This window comes from Dipodomys spectabilis, unplaced genomic scaffold, assembly GCF_019054845.1.
Source record: "Dipodomys spectabilis isolate Male_0828 unplaced genomic scaffold, ASM1905484v1 ptg000014l, whole genome shotgun sequence".
Classification (NCBI taxonomy): Eukaryota; Metazoa; Chordata; class Mammalia; order Rodentia; family Heteromyidae; genus Dipodomys; species Dipodomys spectabilis.
In genome coordinates this window covers 118,452-132,207 of record NW_024870691.1, presented here as the reverse complement: position 1 = coordinate 132,207, position 13,756 = coordinate 118,452, and positions in this window count along the sequence as shown.

Below are 13,756 nucleotides of genomic sequence, written 5' to 3'. Positions count from 1 at the left end.
CGGTATCTAGCCTTGTGTAAAACAGGGCAAGTTCAAGCCCTAGTATTGTAATTACATTAACAAGTCTCATGGACTTTCTTGCTTGGGTTGGATTTGAACTACAACCCTTAGATTTCAGCCTCCTGGGTAGCTAGGATTTAAAGGCATGAACAATCAACCGCAGACATTTTAAATTTTTTTGGTCATTCATGGGGCTTAAATTCTGGGTTAGGTGCTGTCTCTGTGCTCTTCAGCTCAAGGCAAACAGTCTACCACTTGAGCCACAGAACCACTTTCACTTTTCTGGTGCTTTATTAGAGATAAGAGTTTCACAGAATTTCCTGTCTGGGCTGGCTTGGAATTGTGATCCTCAGATCTCAACCTCCTGAGTAGCTAGGATTACAGGCATGAGCCACTGGTGCCCATCTTATTTTAATATTTTTAACCAGCTTTTTCTTGCCTTCAACCTCAGTACATTTTATTTTGTCCAGTAGACCTGTTCTTTGGGCCACATTGCTGTTCCTTAGTTGTTTTGAATGGGGGTAGGGATTGAACACTCGGAATGGGTGCTGTCTTTGTGGTCTTCAACTTAAGGCAAATGCTCTACCAGTTGACCTACAGAGCCACTTCAGGTTATCTGGTGGTTAATTGGAGTACAACAGTCTCATGAACTTTCCTGACCAGGCTGGATTTGAACCATGGTCTTCATATCTCAGCCTCCTGAGATTACAGTGTAGAGGCAGCAGTGCCCTTCTGTTTCTTAGCTTTTTGACTCAAGGACGATGTTTTACAAATTCAACCACAGCTTCACTTCTAGCTTTTTTTGTTTATTTGACATTAGTTTCTAATGTACTTTTCTGGGTAGTCTGGCTTCAAACCGTGATCCTCAGATTTCAGCTTCCTGAGATGCTCCAATTACACACATGAACCACAAACCCATTGGTCATTTTAAAATATTAATATTTTTTCCACTTTATCTTGTTAAAATTTTCCTTGATTTTTTTTTTTTACTTTTGTATATGTTTTTGTCCTGGGGCTATATTTCAGGGCCCAGATGCAATGCCAGAGCTTTTTCTGTGGCTTTGCACATAAGCCAAAGTATAGCTTGTGGCAATATTTGTTTTGTGTTTGTGCTTGAACTAAAACCCTGGGTGCTGTACTAGAATGTGACTGCCCAGTTTGCATCTTGGGCCACACCTCAACTCCAGGTTTTTTTTTTTTAACACTTGGTAGTTAATAGGAGATGAGTCTTATGCAAAGCCCAGCATGAATCAGTTGGCTGAAATCTGAGGATCACGGTTTAAAGCCAACCAAGGCAGGAAATCCCATGAGACTCTTAACTCCAGTTAACCACTGAAAAACTGGGAGTGGTAAAGCTCTATCCTTGAACAAAACAGCATAATTTCAAGCCAAACATAGCACACAGATGCACACACAGAGAAAGCCTCATGGACTTTCTTGCATGGGGTAGCTTTGAACAATGATTCTCAGATTTCAGCCTATCTTCATCCTCTCTCCTTTGAAATTTTTATGGGTCCTGTGGCTTGACCTCTGTTTCTGGGGCCTATATCTTAGCTTTTACAGTCAAGATTGGTGCTTTACCACCTCAGCCACAGCTCAAGGCTTTGTGCTGTGTAGCTGGGGATAAGAATCTCAAGCATGTTCCTTCCTAGACTGACTTGACTCTGCAATTGTCAGTTGTCAGCCTCTTGTGTAAAAAGGATTACACATATAACCATCAACATTTGGGTCACTTTAAAACATTAATATGTGCTTGCTTCCACCTTTTTTTCTTTTTTACTTTTCCTGGGAGTGGAAATTGAAGCTCAGATGTTGTCTCAGGGCATACATGGAACCAACCACAACATTTGGCTTTTGTGGGGAGGTTAATTGGAGAGAAAAGAATCATGTATAGCTAAGCCAGATTCAGGAGGCTGAAAATTGAGGAGAGTCCATGACACTCTTTTCTCCAATGAACCACTAAAATCTGGAGTTGTAGATTATTGAGCAAAATAGTGCAAGTTCAAGCACCAGGACTGCCAAACACACACACACACACACACACACACACACACACACACACGTCTTATGAACACCTATACTTGAGCTGAGCTTTAAACAGTATCCTCAAATTTTAGCCTAAGTAGCTAGAATTACAAATATGAATCCCCAATGAAACTTCTGTTACTTGGTCTTTCTTGTCTTCTTCCACACTTCTTTTCATTTATTTCATTCTTTTTGTTTGTGTTGGGCCTGGAGCTCGAACTCATGCATGTATTGGCCTGTCTCAGGAGGCTGAAATTTGGCCATCATGGTTTGAAAGCAGCCTGGACAGGAAAATCCATGAAATTCTTATCTCCAATCAATCAACAAAAACCTATCCCCAGTGTGGCCACCACACACAAAACAGTCTCCTGGAATTTCTTGATTGGGTGTGCCTTTACATAAGATCTTATATTTCAGCCTCCTGCATTTCTAGAATAACAGACATGAACCAAGAGTCCTGGGTTCTCTACTTCCAACCATTTAATTTTCTTACTGTGATGCTGAGGCTGGTTCTCTGAGCCAGGGCATGGTTTCAATTGGCTTTTCATTCAAGGCTGTTGCTTTACAACTACAACCACAGTTTTATTTCTGGCGTTTTTTGCTGGTTAGTTGCAGACTTATGCACTTCCCTGTCCAGGCTGGCTATGAACAACAACCTTCAGATTTCAGCCTTCTGACTCACTAGGATTACACATATTGACCAAAATTTCGTGCATTGCTCATTTTGAAACTTTAACTGGATTTTCTCACAACATTTTTATTCTTTTTCATAATCCTGAGGCTTGAATTCAGGGCTTGAGCACTGTCCCTGAACTTCTGTTACTCAAGTGAGAACTCTACTACTTGCGCCACAGTGCCACTTTCATTCTTTTTTATTTATGAGGTACTGAGGAAACAAACCCAGCGATTCAAACATGGTAGGCAAGCACTCTGTTACTAAGCCACATTCTCCGCCATTCTTATACCTTTTTATTTGTATTTTTATTTCCTTGTGTATACTGGTCCTGGGTCTAAAAATCAAGTGCTGGCCCAGAAGTTTTTATTCAAGATTAGAACACTAAGACACGAACCACCACATAACTTGTGGCTATTACTTTTTGTTTTGTTTTAAGTAGCTACTTAGATTTGAGTCCATGAATTCTACCAGGGCTGGCTTTCAAATGTGATCCTCAGATTTTAATCTCCCAAGTGGCTACCATCAGAGGTGTGTGCCACCTATGCTTAGTTCATTTTAATCCCTGAAATTGTCTTTTTCTTATCCTACCTTCTCTACATTTATTTATTTTATACTTTGTGTGTGTGTTGGTGTATATCAAGGTCTGGATGCTGTCCCAGAATATATTTTCTCATTTCTGCCATTGGAGCTACAGTTCAAACACCAGGTTTTATTTTTCTTCCTTTTGGTGGTTAATTGGAGATAAGAGTCTCATGTAAAGCCCAGCAAGACATAGGAGGCTGAAATCTGAGGATTGTAGTTGAAGTCATCCTTGGTAGGAAAGTCCATGAGACTATTTTCATCAACTAAATACCAAGACTTTGGAAGTGGTAGTGCTCCTACATGAATTCAAGCACAAGGTTGGCACACACATATAAAAAGCCCCATAGACTTTCCTGTTTGGACTGGCTTTTAACTGGTAACTTCAGATTTCAGCCTCCTGAATAGCTAAAATAATAAGCAAGAACCACCAGTCCCAGGCTTAAATTTCAAATGGTAATTTCTTCTCTTCTTTCAGTTTTGTTTTTGGTCGACTTAGGGCTGAATTGGGAATTGTTTCCCAGGTTTTTCATGGAATTTCAGTACTTTACAACTACTATCACACCTTCATTTCCAGCTTTTACTGAGTACTTAGAGATAAAAATTTCAGTCACTACCCTGCCCAGGCTGGCTTTGAGCTATCATCCTCAATTTCAACATTCTTAGTAGCTAGGAATACACACATAAACCAAAAACCCATGGCCCCATTTTGAAATTATAATTTTCGCTTTCTCCCATATTTTATAATTTGTGGTCTTTTTTCTTTCTTTTGTAAGTGTCTTTTTGAAAGTGAATAACTAGGAATAAACATGAACCAAAACCCATGATCATTTTGAAACTTTATGTTTCTCTTTACCCATCATTTTTAGTTTCTGCTTTTTTGTTTCTGGTTTTGTTTTCTGTTTTTGTTTTTGAAATGTGTGTCTAGGATTTCAACTTAGGACTAGGTGCTGTTCCAAGCTTTCTGTTTAAGACTACCACTCAACCGCATGAACCAAAGCACAGCTTGTAACTTATTTTTGGTGCAAATTAGATATATGTGTCTCATAGACTTTCCTGCCTGAGCTGGTCATGAACTGTGATCCTTAGATTTCATCCTCCTGACTAACTCGTATAACATGTGTGAACAACAAATGTTTGATTCATTTCAACTACTCTCACTGACTCTTCCTTTTGTACTTCTGTTCTCCTTTTATTTCTTCTGTGTTTGTCCTTTGGCTTGAACTCAGGGTCTGGGTGCTGTCCCGGAAATATTTTCCCAGTTTTGCCAGGAGAACTATAGCTCAATTCCTGTTTTCTTTCTGTTTTGATGATTAAGTAGAAATGATTATCATGTAGAGCCAGACCTGATTCATGAGGATGCAATCTGAGGATCAAACTTGGTACCAGCATGGGCAGGAAAGTCCATGATATCTCCAATTATAACCACTAAAAAGCTGAGATTAGTAGAGCCTTAAGCAAAACAGTACAAGTTCAAGCAACAGGTCTCACACACAGACATACACACACACACACAGACACACACACACACACACACACACACACACACACACACACACACGTCTTATGAACTTTCCTACGTGGTCTGGCCTTTAAATATTATCCTCAGATTTTAGCTTCCTTTGTAACTAGAATTAGAGTTATGAGCCATCAGTGATTGGCTGTTTGGTTCATTGAATCCTTGGTTATTGGTTCTTCTCTTCTTCTACCCTTCTTTACACTTATTAATTTCATTGTTTTGGTTGTGCTGCTCCTGGAGCAGGAACTCATGCAATTCCTGGACAGTTTCAGGAAGCTGTGGTCTGACCTTCATGGTTCAAAGCCATGTTGAGAAGGAAAGTCTAAGATCCTTACCTCCAATTAACAGCCAGAAACCTGGGAGTAGTACAGTACTAGCCCCAGGATGGCCCACAAACAACTGTCTTCTGGACTATCCTGCTTGGATTGGCCTTTATACTGGATTCCCATATTTCTGCCTCCTGATGTTTTAGAATTACAGGAATGAGTCACCAGCACCAGATTCTCTTCTTATGACTATTTTTGTGATCCTGAGGCTGGATCTCTGCGCCAGGGCACTGTTTCATAGCTTTCTCACTCAAGACTGGTGCTTTACACCTCCAATCACAGCTTCACTTCTGTTTTCTTGTTTGTTTGTTTTGCTGGTGATTTGATGATGAGACACCATAACCCTCAGATTTTTATCTATCTTTGTATCTAGGATTACACACATGAAACAAAAACTCATGCTCATTTTGAAAATTTAGTTGGATTTTCCAACACATATTTTAATTTCGATCTTTTTTATTTCCACATGTATGCTGGGCTTGGGGCTATAATTCAGAGCCTATGTATTGTCCCAGTAATTTTTTTTCTCATCTATCTTTTTTATTTATTTATTTTTCTTTATACTGTGAAAATGCCATACAAAGGGTTCACAATTACATGAGCAAGTAATGAGTACATTTCTTATCAAGCATTGTTACCTCCTCCTTTGTTTCCCCTTCCCATCCCTAGCCATCTTCCCACCACCCCCCCCCATCGCCCTGACAACCACCCTCGTGAGTCAAAGTTGTAAATTTGTTTTTCAACATAACATCTTGTACACCTCATTGTTGCAATGGGTCCACCTGTATCTCTATTTTTTTTTTTTTGCCCATCATGGGGCCTGAACTCTGGTCCTGGGCCCTGTCCTTCAGCTCTTCAGCTTGAGGCTAGAGCCCTACCATTTGTGCTACAGTGCCACTTCTGGCTTTTTCTGCTTATGTGTTGCTGAGGAATTGAACCCAGGGCATCATGAATGCAAGGCAAGCACTGGACCACTGAGTCAGCTTCCCAGTTCAGTCCCACTATATTTTTAATGCCAGACCTCTAATATGTGAGCCACAGCCCAATTCGGGGCTTTGTTTTTAAACCATATTGCCTAATTAGAGTTGAGTCCATGGACTCCCCTGTCTTGGCTGGCCTTGAACACTGATCCTCAGATGTGAGACCCTTGAGTAACTACAAGAACAAGTGTAACCTATTTCAGTTTTGCTCATTTTAACCTCTGAAATTGGCTCTCTCTTTTCTTCTTCCACCTTTCTTTTCATTTATTTATTTTATTCTTGTGTATACTGTTCCTGGAGATTGATCTAAAGGTGTCGGTAATGTCCCCAAATCATTGTCACATTTCTGCCATTGGAGCCACACGTCAAGCTCCAGCTGTTTTTTTTTTTCTTCTTTTGCGGGGTTCATTGGAGATAACAGTCTAATGGAAATTACAGAATGATTCAGGGAGCTGAAATCTGAGGATCAAAGTTTGAAGCCAGCCTGCAAAGGAAATTCCATGATACTCTTTATCTCCAATTAGCTGGTAGTGATTCCACTAATGAGATTGATAAAACTCCAACCTAGAGTAAAGTAGAACAAATTCAACCCCCATGACTAGCACACACAGAAAAATGGCCAATGGAAATTCCTGTTTGGGCTTACCTTTACATATTATTTTCTGATTCTATCTTCTTATGTAGTTAATACAACATGTGTCAGCCACCAATGATTGATTAATTAATTTATTTTTTTAATTTTAATTTTAATTTTTGTGAACATACTGTACAGAGGGGTTACAATTACATGGGCAAGATAGCAAGCATTGCAGCCTCCTCGATTGTTTACCCTTCACATTCCTTCCCAGCCTCCCCCAGCCACCCCAACCAATCCACCCTCACTCCCCGCACCGAAGTTGTAAAGTTCATTTTCGACATGACAACTTGTACTTCTCATAGTTGCAGCGGGTCCACCTGTATCCTTAAACGACTCGTTTTTCCCCATCTCCTCCACAAATTATACCGACATCAAATATAGTGAAGGCACGAGTTATACTGTGGGGGAGGGACAAAGCAACAAAGAAATAATCTTATAAATACGTTAGAAACAAATGCATGAAAGAAAAAAAAACATTTAAATACGTATCTAAGGGTTAATTTTCCTAACATCACATTATCTGACCTTTTCTGCTTGACTCATACATATACTAGATATTTCAAATAAGGGAAACCATGGGACTCATGTTTCTTTGGGCTTGGCTTACTTCACTTAATATAATTTTTTCCAAGCCTTTCCATTTCGTAACAAATGGAGCAATGTCATTCTTTCTGATGGAGGCATAGAATTCCATTGTGTATACATACCACATTTTCTTGATCCATTCATACACTGAGGGGCATCTGGGCTGGTTCCATATCTTAACTATGGTAAATAATGCTGGAATAAACATAGTCGTGCTGGTAGCTTTAGTGTGGTCTTGTTTGTAAACATTTGGGTAAATGCCCAAAAGTGGGATTGCTGGGTCATAGGGGAGCTCTATCTGAAGTCTTTTCAGGAACCTCCATACTGCTTTCCAAAGTGTTTGAACAAGTTTACACTCTCACCAACAATGAAGTAAGGTTCTCTTCTGTCCACATCCCCTCCAGCATCTGTTGTTGTTAGAGTTCTTGATGATAGCCATTCTAACTGGGGTGAAGTGGTTTCTCAATGTTGTTTTGATTTGCATTTCTTTTATGGCTAGGGAGGTTGAGCATTTCTTCATGTGTCTATTGGCCATCCTTCTTTCTTCTTCAGAGAAGTTTCTATTCAAGTCATTAGCCCACTTATTTATTGGGCAGTTGTTTCTTTGAGGATTTGTTGTTTGGGGATTTAATTTTTTTGAGTTCCAAGTATATTTTAGATATGAGACCCTCATCCGTTGTACGGCTAGTGAAGATCTTCTAATCCGTAAGCTTTCTACTATTTTTGCTAGCTATGTCCTTTGTCATGCAGAAGTTCTGTAAATTCATGCAATCCCATTTGTCCAACCTTTCTTTGATTTGTTGTGTTTCCGGGTCTCTTTTCAGAAAATTTCGGCCTGAGCCAAGGAGATCTAAGGTTTCTTCTATTCCATCCTGTAATGTTTTCAGAGTGTCTGTTTGACTCCGAGGTCTTTGATCCATTTGGAGTTGATTCTGGTGCAGGGTGATATATAAGGATCTAGCTTTAGTTTTCTACATGTAGTTAACCAGTTTTGCCAGCACCATTTACTGAAGAGGCTGTCTGTCTTCCATTCTATTGTTTTAGCTCCCTTATCGAAGATTAGTTGGCTATAGGTCTGTCGGTTCATTTCTGGGTTTTCAAATCTATTCCATTGGTCCTGAGGTCTGTTCTTATGCCAGTACCAAGCTGTTTTGATTACTATGGCTTTAATAGTAGAGTTTGAAATTTGGTATTGATATTCCTCCAGCAGTGTTCTTTCCGGTGAGGAGCATTTTTGCTATTCGGGGTCTTTTATTGTTCCATATGAATTTTTGGATTGCCTCTTCTATTTCCTTGAAAAATGACGTTGGAAATTTGATAGGTATCACATTGAATTTGTATATAGCCTTGGGAAGTATTGCCATTTTCATGATGTTAATCTTTCCAGTCCAGGAGCATGGGAGGTTTTGCCATTTTCTAAGTTCTGTTTGATTTCCTTTTTCAAGATTTTAAAGTTTTCATCATAGAGGTCCTTCACTTCTTTGGTTAAGTTAATCCCTAAGTATTTTATTTTTTGTGGAGCTATTACAAATGGAGTTGCTTTCCTAATTTCAGCCACACTTTTCTCATTGTTGGCATACAGAAAAGCCTTTGATTTTTGAGGGTTAATTTTATACCCTGCTACTTTGCCAAACTTTTGTGATTGATTAATTTAAAACCCTGTCACTAAGTATTTCTTCTCTTCTTCTACACTTCTTTATTTTTTTTTGTGCTGTTCCTGAAGATTGAACTCGGGGCCTTCGTGTTTGTCTTTATATATCTTTTATATAACTTGTTTCAGTTTTGTTGTTCTAATATATCGTTTGTTTATGTTGCTTTATATATCTTATTTTTATATCTCACAAAAGTAACTTTTAGCTTGGTACTGGTGGCTCATGCCTGTAATCCTCCTCAGGAGGGTGACATCGAGGATCACAGTTTGAAGCCAGAACAGGCAGAAAAGTCTGGGAAATTCTTATTACCACTATACTATGAAATATACAAGAAATGGAGTTATGACTCAAGCAGTAAATTGTTGGCCTTGAGCAAGAGAGCTCAGAGCTCTGAGTGCAGGTTCAACCCCCTGGACTGGCACAGAAATAAAACTTTCATTACCTTATATTATATTAGGATTACTGGTGTCAGAGTCCAGTCCTAGTTTTAAGGACCAACTTTTGTAGCAGATGCAACTTTTGATGTTTTCCCTAGGAAATTTTATGCTTGTTTTATTCCTTGCCTTGTATTTACATTCCACTAATGGCAGTCTTATTTTTTTGTTTGGAAGGACATTTCCATAATTCAATGACATAAAAAAGCATGTCTTGAATTTTTCTTTATTTTAAATAGGAAAGGGAAACACTGTCTGAATCTAGAAGAGAGCGAATGATGGTTTGATTGCAGAGCTGTTAAACCTATTCCTGAATGTGGGGGGCTACGATTTGCAGTGCTTTGGTAGATGAGTCTTCATGCAGCTTCACAATAAACTTCTATGATATCACTGTCAACTTTGCCATTACAACAGATAGGTGTCAGCCACTGATCTCACCCTTACGTGGACTTTAGATACACAAAGAAGAAAAAAATAATTAGAAGAATTAACTATTAACCACAAGATCACAGCTTGATGAGCTTTCCTGACTGAATTCTGAGATTACATGAGCAGGGCAGTTTCATCTACACAAGGCTACTAAGCACTAAGTACCAGGCAATGTTGTAGGCAACTGGAGAAACAGATGTGAATACAGCTGCAAGTGGCCTGCTCCATGAACCTTTCATGCTGAAGGAGAAAACCAGAAATTACAATGATAATGTCAATATTTCAGAAGGATGGTAATGTGGGGAGACAGCTTCACATTGAGGATGGGAGGAAGGCACATATGATCTAACAGCAGGGGACATCATCCATGCAATTATTGCTTTTCCATGCTGGCTCCACTCTCAATCCCAGATCTCATCCTTCTGAGTAACAAATTATAGGTATGAGGCACCTGCAGTGAGCTCTTTGATATAAATATCTATAACCAATTTTTGCTAAGTTTCTTGAAAGTTTCTTGAGAAGAAGGTTCAAAATTAAATACATTATGTGTCTTAAACATTCTTTTCATTATCTTCTAATTATTTGAATATGAGCTGTCTTCCTCACTTTTGGGAAAATTTTTTTTCATTGTTCAAATCCTGGAGAGGGAAGGAAAACCACAATTTCTTTGCCAAACTTGAAAAAAAAAATAGTCATTTCAACTTACGAGTTTTGCCAAATAGTATGTCATGTCCTTGATGGATTTTTCATCTTCAACAAGGTTAGATGAATGAAATTATAAATGGGAGAAAATCAACCACATAGTAAAAAGTTTATCACAATGACAGATATAAGCTCTCCACATTCTACCGGATAAATCATTTGCCACAAGCATTAAAAATCTTGAATAAAGACTTGGAGATTCTTCCTCTTTATATAAAGTTGGATTTTTGGGTTTTTTTTGTTTTGTTTTTGGTTGGTCATGGGGCTTGATCTTCCTCTTTATATAAAGTTGGATTTTTGTTTTGTTTTGTTTTGTTTTTGGTTGGTCATGGGGCTTGATCTTGGGGCCTGGGGGCAGTCCCTCAGCTATTCAGCTCAAGGAAAGCACTCTACCGCTTGAGCCACAGCACTACTTCTATTTTTCTGGTGGTAATTTAGACATGAGACTCACAGAGTTTGCTGCTCAGGCTGACTTTGAACTGCAATCCTCAGATGTCAGCCTCCTGAGTAGCTAGAAATACAGACATGAGCCACCAGCCCCTGGCCAAAGCTGTATTTTATCAGTTTTGTTGGCTTGAATGATTACCAAGGAAAAAATAGAAACTAAAATTGTTAGCTTGTGCTAAAATTTGCAATAGTTTTACCATGAATAATAGTGAAATATTTAGAATTACATATTTTGAGAGTATATAACTAATTAAATTTTATTGTTTTAAAATAATTAAATATATCTCTTTTTTTATAGACACTGAAGTCTGAGTTCAGAACTTGTACTTGTTGGCAGGCACTCTCCTGTGTGAGCCACATCCTTCTGATCATTTTTAATCAATCATCTATTAAATAATTTGAAGCTCACAAGTCATCTTTTGCTAAGATTAAGTAAAATAAGCCTAAACTCCTGCCTTTTGAGTAACAGAAGAAATCCTAATATCTAGATGTATAGACTCAAAAAAATGAAACATCCTAAGAACAATCTTATCAATAAATAAGCAAGTGAATTCACTAGATCATTCCCCAAAACAGATATAGGTGTCTAAGGAATACATGAAAATATTCAACATCTTTAATAATCAAGGAAATGCAAATCAAATCTATGTTAAAGTTTCATGTCTGCCTAAGCACAATGCCTATTAATCCTACATATACACCTGAAGAAATGTAAGTCAGCCTTATGGTAGAGCTATCTGCACACACATATTTTATAGCAGGATTCAAATAATCATATTCCAGAATCTGCCTCCACAGGCAGAAAAGTGTGTAAAACTGTTATCCCCAAATAAGAATTAAAAAGATCTGGGAGTAGAGCTGTGGACCAAGTGGCAGAGTACCAGCCTTAATGGAAAAAATCCAATCAAGAGATTAAGGCCCCAGGTTCAAGCCTCAGGACTGGCAAACACACACACACACACACACACACACACACACACACACACACACACATACACACACACACACACACACAATGCTGCCTATATTTTTAGCTAAGTTTCTTAATACCCTAAAATTCATGTACCTATGACAGAGCTTAATATAATGGGAAAGTGATATTTATAATGATAAACTCTTACTGAAGAACCCAGGTTTTTTTTCTTGATTTGTTTTGTTTTTGTGCTCATTGGACTTGAACTCACGGCCTAAGTGCTGTCCCTGAGCGTTTTTGTTCAAGGTTGGTGCTCTACCACTTAGTTACAGTGCCACTTTCCAGGTTTGGGGTAGTTCGTTGGAGATAAAGAGTCTCAAGGACTCTGTCCTCCACACACTGATTTCAAACTGCAATTCTCAGATTTTACATTTCTGAATTGGTAGAATTAGAGGCCTGATCCACCAATGCCAGACTAGAACCTGAGTATTTTCACCACTGCTCATTTGAAGAGTTCAAATCTTTTTACTCCAGAATACTTACCAAACACAGTTCTCTCTGGATGGCAATCAAGCAAATACAGAGGCGCCCATAGTTCACACCTGTAAATCCTAGCTACTGAAAAGTCTGAGATCTGAGGATCGTGTTCAAAGCCAGTAAAGTCAGGAAAATCTGGGAGAATTTTAGTCCCAATTAACCACAAAAATGCCATATGTTGAGCTGTGGCTCCAGTAGTAGACCTCTACCTTAATCAAATATCTCAGATTCACTTCAGACCCTGAGTTCAAGGCCCAAGACCAGTGCACATGCGCGCACACATGCACAATTTTATAACATAGTTCTCAAACCTAGCAAGGTTCCATCTTAATCCCTTAATGTCATGCTTTGCTATGAGAATTGGAAAAGTCTAACCTCTGGTATGGGCTGCAGTCCATGATGGTAAAACAGCATCTGGAGAGAGTAATTACCTCAGAGCCAATCAGACCGACCCAGACTGGAAGTACGAGTGAGGTGGTGCAAACACATGGTCATTTGAAATAGAAAATTCATGACATTTGTACTGTATCTACTAACAAAATTGTGCAAAGATCAAATAACTTACAACCCAGTTGTTAAAAATATAGCCTGAGATTCAACTGAATTTCAAATTCACTTTTGGTTATTTATCTGCTTTTGGTTAAAGAGGAAGACACTTTATCACTGAGCTTTATTCACTTATACAAAAATGTGGATTGAGCCATGGACAGATGGCTCATGACTATAATCTTACTCAGGAAGTTGAAATGGAAAGATTATGTTTTAAACCCATCCCGGGCAGAAAAGTACCTATGAGATACTTATGTCCAGTTAATCACTCAAAAACCGGAAGTGGGGGGCTAAGAATTTGGCTCAGTGGTAGAGTGCTTGCTTTACAAGCATGAGGCCCTGAGTTCAATTCCTCAGCACCATATAAGCAGAAAAAACTGGAAGTTGTGCTAAAGCTCAATTGGTAGAGTGCTAGCCATAAGCTGAAGAGCTGAGAGACAGCGCCCAGACCCAGATATCAGGCCCCATGAACAACAACAACAAAAAATCAACACAGAAGTGGGGTTGTGGCTCAAGTGGTAGAGTGCTAGAAAATGGATCAGGGACTGTACCCAGACCCTGAGTTCAAGTACCACAATGAACAACAAAAAAATGTGATTGGATTGTGGTATTTTCCATCTCCTAGGTTTATGATTATTCAATAATCAGAATTTATTGAGCATTTCCTATGGAAAAGAGGTATTTTTCCTCACCAGCAAGTGATTTATGATGCTGCAGAGCATGCAATGGATACCCTCTACTTCAGTGGAGAATTGAATGTGAATTT